Source organism: Physella acuta, unplaced genomic scaffold, assembly GCF_028476545.2.
Source record: "Physella acuta isolate Inbredline_101_S28 unplaced genomic scaffold, ASM2847654v3 ptg000264l, whole genome shotgun sequence".
Lineage (NCBI taxonomy): Eukaryota > Metazoa > Mollusca > Gastropoda > Physidae > Physella > Physella acuta.
In genome coordinates, this window is record NW_026731783.1 from 2,377,728 (window position 1) to 2,387,500 (window position 9,773).

The following is a 9,773-nucleotide window of genomic DNA, read 5'->3' on the forward strand; positions in this document are numbered from 1 at the left end:
AACTATACGGTTTGAATGTTTTTGTTAACTCGCTTTATCCAAGAAAGTTTATGTATTTGATTATTATGCTCTGTGATGTCTTGTCTGTTTGTTTTTAAAGAAGTAAGAAAAAGAAAAGAGTATAAGTGATATAATTTTTTTCTTAAAATCATGTATTAAATTACTATTATACAGTGTCAATAACTTTGGGGTAAAAAATAAAATAGGAAAAAACAACAGGTATAAACATGTTCTAATAAAACGAAATGTACAAAACTGAAAAACAAAAAATTATGTTACTAAAATCATGGTTATAGAAAACATTTCCAATACTATTTGCGAAAACGCTTTTGTTATTATATGTTTAAAAGTGTTGTTGATTGCATATTTCCATGCATTTAAACTGTAATTTATAATAGATGAATTTTTAAAAATGAAATGAATTCATTTGTTGTCCTTAATACTTTATAATTGTTGTACAACCCAAGCTTAGCATTACATCAGTGACTGACACAACGATTATAGATATAGACAAAAATACAATTCAATAATTGTTTTATTTTATTTATTATATTAGAAAACGGACACTGTAGCAATTACCACACTAAATCGTCTAAATAAATGCATCTTAACTTATTGTACTTAAGTTTTAACAATAGCCACGGATACTCTAAAATTGAATAACATGTTTCTTTGAAGATAATTTTCCTAAATTAATTATAATCTTTTAATTTTTATGCACAGGAGTATATAAAAAAACCGTGTGGAGGAGCTGTTAGGAAAATCACACAACATCAAATGGATGACCAAAGAGTTGAAATATTTTAGTCTGCCACAACACAATTATAATGTGTTGTATCATTAGAATTTTTAAAAAAATTTAATAAATAGGTAAGTTTAATTTCACATAGAAATATAAAAAGAATAGGTACGTCTGTTGCGGTTCAATTGGATGTGACAATTCTGTTTAAACACTAGCAATGTTGCCTAGTGCACACACGTCTTAATCTTTAAACCATCTTCAACACGAAAAACACTCGTTTAATATAAATGACATTCTTCTCTGACAAAAAATTCCCGTAAAAATGCAAACGGAAATCGTCTTTTACAAGAAAATAAAAACTGAATATTTTACATTTATAATAGAAATTTTTAAAGGGAGCACATTTATATAAAACATAGTGTTTAGACTGTTGCAATGAGCTAGACCGAAAAATCGATAAATAAGGCTGTAGGACCTTCACCCAAGACTTTGTTCAAGAAGCTCCAACGTGGAACAGAAGGAAGGAATTCTACGTCGTTGTAATCAGAATCAATTTGTGCATATCTTTCTGTCAAGCTTGCGGTTAGCTCCCCTTGTTTATTGTCTTCAACTTCAGTAGCTCTGCCCTTAACATTTTTTATCAAGTCCCGTCTATGGACGATTATAACCAGGGCATTTCCGACGAGAGCAAGGAAGGAGAACACAAGCAGGAATACGATGTACACAACTGATAGATGATAAAAAGAAATGCATTGTAAAAAAAAAATTCGGTATTATTAATGGTATAGAAATAATAAAATTTAATCATTAAATTTCACTTTATAGGCCTATATGCTATTTGGGCATACTACAAACGTTAAGAAGCGAATATTTTAAAAATTCACGATTGACATATTCATGCTTTTTGCATATAAGCTAAAGTAAAATCCTTCCCTTAGGATCAAACCAAATCACCTGATCGGGTATTTTAATATAAAGCGTAAAATATTGTGTTGAAAGTTTGTTTTTCCGATCTTAAAATATTTATAACCTTCTACAAACATTAAATTAACAGTCTTCCCTCTGACCTAATACAGACATGCGGTCTGATGTTTGAGGCAGGTCGTTATCAATGACACTGAGAAACACGGTGAACGACAGAAGAATGGTGATGGCGAGTGAGACTTTCTCCGTCTCTTCCGGTGATAGAAAGAAGGAGAAGACGCTCAGGACAGCCAACAGCATAATAGGCATCAGTAGCCTGGATGGGATAAAGTATAATGGGCATCAGTAGCCTGGATGAGATACACTATAATGGGCATCAGTAGCCTGGGCGGGATAAAGTAGAATGGGCATGAGTAGCCTGGATGGGATAAAGTAGAATGGCATCAGTAGCCTGGATGGGATAAAGTAGAATGGGCATCAGTAGTCTGGATGGGATAAAGTATAATGGGCATCAGTAGCCTGGGTGGGATAAAGTATAATGGGCATCAGTAGCCTGGATGGGATAAAGTATAATAGGCATCAGGAGCCTGGATGTGGTAAAGAGATAAAAAATAATAAGCATCAGCAACTTGCAAGGGATAAGACTTCAGTTTCTTGGTATGGATGGTGAATTAATGCACGTAAGTATTTTGTATTTAATAATATGCCAAAAGAATCCGTAGCATGTATACAGGTAAAGACCTTCTTCGCCTCTGGATGGGTTAAAAGCTAGATCTGCAATACAAAAACACTCACAAGGATAAGTTATATTCAAGATTTTGTATAAAAATAACTGTTCGTAAAAATAAACTGCTAGCTAAATTATTACTCACGTTATGGCAAGGTAAGTTGGTCTCCTGTCTAATCTGATCTTAAAACTTAACCACTTGTAGATTTTCCCATAGAAATCGGCCCTCGTTACTTCAACCCCATCTGACCAAATGATAAATTCTTTACTTGGGACCAAGTACTTCAGACTTACTGGGTTAGGACTGGCGGTCAACTAGAACAAATATACAGGTGAGCAATGCCTTAATCATTTAAGTGAAAAAATCATAATTCATTTTTGTTATTCCAGGAAAAACCGCTTCAGTATATACATATTTTCTCGATATATATATATATATATATATATATATATATATATATATATATATATATATATATATATATATATATATATATATATATATATATATATATATATATATATATGTATATATATATATATATATATATATATATAAACTTCAAGTGTGAAATTTTGTTACATGATGTATTTTGTTATTAACTTTAGTCTTTTATCGTTTTTCATTTACATCAAGTTAGTAGTTGTTTTTTAAATGACGTCATCGTTTGGTGGTTTTAATAGAGAGTATTTGTTGTTATTCTGTAAAGTCTGATAACAATATTGCAGCTTTGAATATAATTCCGGAAATTTCAAAAAATACACCAAAAATAAAACAAAAATGACTTTGTGATTTTAACAGTATGAAGCAGGGTTGCATGGAAGCTGACTCTAAAAGAAAATTTGTCTCAAGTAGAAAAGGCAATTATTTTCTCTTACACATAATAATGACAAGGGAATAATGTATGATTTGAACAAGCTATAAAGTAGGTCTATGCATTCGATTTGATTTTATGTTTGTCAAAAAAAAAAACAACAACTAAACCTCCACATTATAACATTTTTATGGATTAGTTACATTGATCGTAGATTCGTCGTTCATCCATGTCGTCATGTTGACGTAACACAAAGTCTTGTCGAATGGATATCTCGTTACATCCACCTAAAATAAATTACGTAATAAATCAAAATTTATTATCTTACCAATGTAACAATGAGCTTGTATCTTCTATTTGTGTTTTTTTTACAGATACTCCCAAACAGTGAATCTCTGTTTAAGCGACATAGAGATTAAGTCAAAACAACAAATACTTACCATGATAAACAAATTGGTTGTTCGACATATTTTTCTCGATCAACCAATGCAACGCTCGTAATGTTTTTTTTTCTTTTTTTTTAAATTTTAAGTTCATATAAAGGTAAACACATGCAAGCTAAACTAATAATTACGTATAAACATACATGTTAACCAACTCCTAATTACATAAAAAAACAAGTATACAAGTTACATTTAAACAAATAATAATAAACTCAAACATACATACAAGTATACAAATAATGTCCAAGTAAACACATATAAATATGCATGCTAGTGCATATTTACATATAAACACAAAAATATATTAAAACACCTGCATAAACAAACAAATGCTAATACATACACTGCAAGCCACACTCAAACTTGTCACCGGCTCCCATCTCACTTGACCATCATAATTGACAAAAACCTGTAGCTCATCATCTCCCAGAAACACCTTGTCTATCCTGCAGAAAAAAATCAAATATATTCTCCTATAAGCTGCATCTACTTTTTCTCCTATAAGCTGTATCTACTTTTTTCTCCTATAAGCTGCATCTACTTTTTTCTCCTATAAGCTGCATCTACTTTTTTCTCCTATAAGCTGCATCTACTTTTTTTCCTATAAGCTGCATCTACTTTTTTCTCCTATAAGCTGCATCTACTTTTTTCTCCTATAAGCTGCATCTACTTTTTTCTCCTATAAGCTGCATCTAATTTTTTCCTCTATAAGCTGCATCTACTTTTTTTATGAAGACAAAACAGAAATCAACATCTTTACTATACATCTTCAATCATTCTTACATACCCATTGTAGATGGCGATGTCTGGTTTCCAAACAGACTTTTGTGGTAAAATTATTTCCTTTACGCCTCCATACTTATCAGGGTCCCACATCAGCAACTCGTCTCTCCATGTCTGGGAATATTTAAATCATGACGCGGTTTATTTATTTATGATAGAAACCATCAAATGTTTTTGTCGTGTTGTGATCTTGGTAGTGATTTGTATCAGTCTTTCCAATGTCAACAGACCTCTGGTAGATCTTGGTAGGTTTTTTTCGTCTTTCTCGACGGTTGTTACAACCTAAGGTATCGTGTGATCTAAACCAAATTTGTGAACATGGCCTGAGTCAGGGAATGTGTGAGCAAGCTTAGAGTTAATTAAAGGCATCATTTCCTCATTTATTCGTTATCTAAATAATCGTTAGTTACATCATAGCCATTGAGCGTCTGTACCTGAAATTGTTTAATACGGGAACAGGGCATTCACTCCCCCCCCCCCCGTCAATTATTCCCTCGGAGTAATTACCCCCTGTCAATTCCCACCCCCGCCCATTATTAACTGGAGAAAATTCGGAAGAGGCTTTTATAGAAATAAATTTAGCCTCATTGTTCGGTAATAGAACATCGATACTATTAACTACCGAAACGAGAAAAAAAAATTACAATTCACATCTTAGGAGCTACTATTGTTAAAATAGTGTATAGTAATGAACTGAAACGTTCATATATGTTTATGTATTCTATTAGGCCAGAATAGTTAATTGAATGTAGTATATACCTGACAAAATTTCGTACACTGTAAAAGTCTATTTCTGGCAATCTATAATAAACTGTAGTTTTTTTCTACTAGTCCAAAGTTCACAGTTGCTTGATTAAGCAGTTGACATTTATATACGAACATAAATTCCTAGTCATATTTACATAATTAAGCAGTAACAGCTGCACCCCAATAACACAACGCCACTAATTGTGTCTTCTTCACAACATTATTATACTAGTAGTACAATGCATCGATCGAATGATACAGAAGTTTGAAACATAGAAACTGGTTGACACAAATTTATCCGTTGTACGGAACGTACATAAGTAGGTAATGCCATCTGTCTGGGTATATTGTAAGTTTGCCCGAATAAAGTATACATGTCAAACTTTTTAATAAAAGTAATAAGTTTTAAAAAGATTGAACTAGAAAAACTTACAAACGACATAAATCCACTGAACTTTAAAACTTGGTTCTTGATATCCTTATAAATTAATATAAAGGGAGAGAAAGATGTACTTATATATATATATATATATATATATATATATATATATATATATATATATATATATATATATGTGTGTGTGTGTGTGTGTGTGTAAGTACGTTAGCTGGTATCAGTTATTTGTTTTAAATATAGCACGGGTTGTCTAAATATGTGTAGATTATGTTGGTATTGTTAGTAAGTGTTGAGTTCCTTACAAATAATTAAACGGGTATGGTTCTGACAAGCTATATATGGTTGTTCGAAATAGTTTAAAAATAACTGGTTTAGTGAGTGAAATAAGTTTATAAAAAAACTGTAATTAAAAGGTCGAGGGGTTAGTTGTACTAAAGATGCAGTTAACTAAAGTGCTGAGAGCCTACTGGATATTGGCACGAGTCCTGTGTCCTATGGTGTATTTTGTTGTAAAGTTTGACCTTTGTAGTACAGTCGGAATATATTTTATGCATGCTTTTTCTGGGTTAACGTTCACAAAGTGTAGTACTTGTAATACTTCTTTTTTCTTGTAATTGTTATTGCAATGTTGGAAGTGATCACCTCCAACACAGTTAAGCATTACGTGTGCCAAAATGTTATGCGCTAAATGACCCGTTCACTCATATTAAATATAATAGATTTTTTTCAAGATGTTGTAAACACTCTATTCTGTTGGTCAATGAAAATGTGTTTGATTTTAAGTTTTCATTTGTAAATTAATTATATATCTGAATTATACCAATTTCAGCCTTATGTAAATATTCCTAGTCTAAATAATTTTATTTCGAAAAATAATCTTGACTTTAGTTGAAATAAATAGAATTTGAAATACACTTTTGTATTTTCGCGAAAACTAATGAATTTTGATAAAAGTTGTATCATGGGTCCATATTCCTAGCGGCCGATATACCGTCTAATTAAATATAATTAGCGGAAGACTGACTAAACTGCGCAAATGTCTTTTTAGTGGTTGATTATGATTCTAAAAATAGATTTTAGGAAAAGTGAAAGTGCTTACATTTCGTAGCAATGCCGCCGAAACGAAAAGCTGAGCCACGGCCATCGACTTCAGCACATAAAGTTGGTGCAAAAGATGAAGCAAAAGACCGAAATATCAACAAAAGAAGTATAATGACTGCATCTCAGGCAATACAACTACTTATTGATTCTGATTGAAGAAGATAATATTCCTGGTCTATATTATGATGATAGTGACGTTGAATTTGAGACTGAACTCAGTGACATTGAAATTGACAGTGACAATGAAACTGTTCAAGTACGTTATGATGCACGTGGTGCCAAGGACAAAGACTTTCCGAAGCGAAAAAAAAAAGTTTACTGGTGCTAAACAAGCTAAGTTTTTCTTTGCATCGGGTCCGGCAGTGATAACTGTTTTGAAAGTTATCACACAAAAGTGGACTTCTGACGATGAACTAGTGTGGCCAGGTATCAATAATAACAAAACAATTACTAAATGTAAATTTGTTTCTTCTATGTTCTATCAAAACAATAATTATGTGTTCGATTTATATACATTGTTCTGTTCATACATTGCAAACAAAAAAAGAATTTCAGAATCTTTCTGCTTTGGGGTTTGATCCTGAGTCTGGATACCAAATTTGGCTTGATTATCTCAAACGGTTCAAAAGTTATAGGCAAAGTTAGAAGCATATAAGTGAAAATTGGTTTGGCCCTGGGAGCTCAGGAAATAGGAGAAACTAGGCCAGGGGAGGAGGGCTCAAAGGGTTAAGTATAATATAAAAGTAAAACTAATACTCTTTCTTAACTTTCATATTAATGGCATTCATTCTTGCCAATCGAAAAATGTTGTAAGAAATATAGAAATTAGACTTACCTTTCGGATCAAATAGCACAGTCGACGCAATTAAAATCCATTTTAACTTGAACCCTTCCATGTTTCTGATTTAGATAACTAGTGGTCAATTATTAATACACAGCAGTCTGATTGAGAATCCAATACACTGTGTATATATATATATATGGTGCCCTGTCAAAACGGCCCGGGACAAATCGGCCCCGTCAAAACGGCCCCGTTAATACGACCCCGTCAAATCGACTCCCGACAAACCGACCCCGTCAAAATAGCCCCGCCAAAAGGGCCCCGACTTATTGGCTCCCGTCAAATGGGCTCCCGTCAAATTGACTTGCGACATATAGGCTCCCGACAAATGGGCTCCCGATATTTAGGCTCCCGACAAATGGACTCCCGACATATTAACCCCTGACAAATAGGCTCAGGACATATTGGCTCCCGACAAAGCGGCTCCCGACATATTGGCTCCCGACATAAGGGCTCAAGACAAATGGGCTCCCGGCAAATGGGCTCACGACATTTTGGCTACCGACAAATGGGCTCCCGACATATTGGCTCCCGGCAATTGGGCTCCCGACATGTTGGCTTTTGACAAAATGACTCCCGACATATTGGCTCCAGAAAAATGAATGATATGACCACTATTGGCATAAAAGTAACTATTGTGTCCTACCTCCAATACCACCATAACCTCTTTTTAATGCCCGAATGAAATTATTTTTTCATGAACCAACATTAATTCACAAACAAATCGAGCCCTTAACAGCTAAATTCCACCAATTCTAAAGTTTTGATATTGTTTAATTTACAACAGAAAAGATCTGTTGCTTAAAAGCGAGCACAGAAGTGTAAATGTAAAATATACATGATGTTAACATGATAACAGCATTTTGTTTTGATAACCTACAAGCACAGTGGCGTAGCGAGGTCGGGTGTCACCCGGTGCGGCACTTAATGGTGTCACCCCCCCCCCCAGAGGCGTTGCGACCCTTCCGGGGGACAAACTTTCAAGTTTTCGATTTGCACCCCCCCCCAAACTTTCGATTTGCCCCCCCCCCCACCCCCTCAACTTTTTCTCTATATATTTTGCTATTTTTTGCCTTGGTGTCACCCCCCTAAATGGTGTCACCCGGTGCGGTCCGCACCCCCGCCCCCCCCCCCCTCGCTACGCCCCTGTACAAGCATATTGCAGTTAGGAAGGTACAGCGTGGACCCTTCTCCCCACACAATGAGTTGGAACAGCCTATAACCGACTCAATTATGGATGTCATAGATAGATAACCCTTAAATTAAAACATACTATATTTTATAATAGATAAACTAATATAAAAAATAAGGCCTGCCGAACAAGAGATGCATACGTTGTATTACATAAGAGTGTTGGATAAGCTAACTCTAAAGAATATTGATGAAGGGGTCCCACTGGCAGATGTCATATTCAATGAGACCGCTTTGCCGGGAGACTTAGTCTCTACAGAAACGGTATTGTCAGTGCAGTGGCGTAGCTAGGACTTTTGGGCCCCTATGCAAAAATTATCAGTGGGCCCCTTCGTCAGCCGTCAGGCCAGTGGCGGGTCTCACCCGGTGCGGCACTTCGTATTGTCACCCGCTCCCAGGAAACAAAGCATATATATATATATATATATATATATATATATATATATATATATATATATATATATATATATATACATATATATGTGTGTGTGTGTGTGTGTGTGTGTGTGTGTGTCGGCCTACATAGGCCTAAAATTTATATATATGCCACATACTGGTACACGTACGTGTTTAAGCTTTAATCACTGCTGACTTAATAGTAACGATGTTTATCTACAGTCTGTTTATAATACAGTTGGATGTAGCATTGTTTTCTTTATAGTTTACGTTTACGTCGTGGTGTCACAACCCCCCCCCCCCCCCCCCTCTTGATATAATTTTCGATTTGTACTTAGAAGACTATTTAACTTTAACTAATGGATCTGGAAAATGGCATTTCATTCTATAAATTTTACAACTTTTAACCTTTTTCTTTTTTAAAATTATTTATATGTAACAAATATTAAAATTCCATTGTAAAAGTTTTAATTTTTTATGAGGGAAAAGGGCCCCTATGTGCCTTGGGCCCCCATGCCTTGCTTACGCTAGCTTTACGGTAGCTACGCCACTGTGTCAGTGGTCCTTTTGTCTGGAGCCAAATTGACAGGAGCCTTTTTGTCGGGAGCCAAAATGACGCTAGCCTATTTGTCGGGAGTCGTAATGACGGGGGCCGTTTTGTGGAGA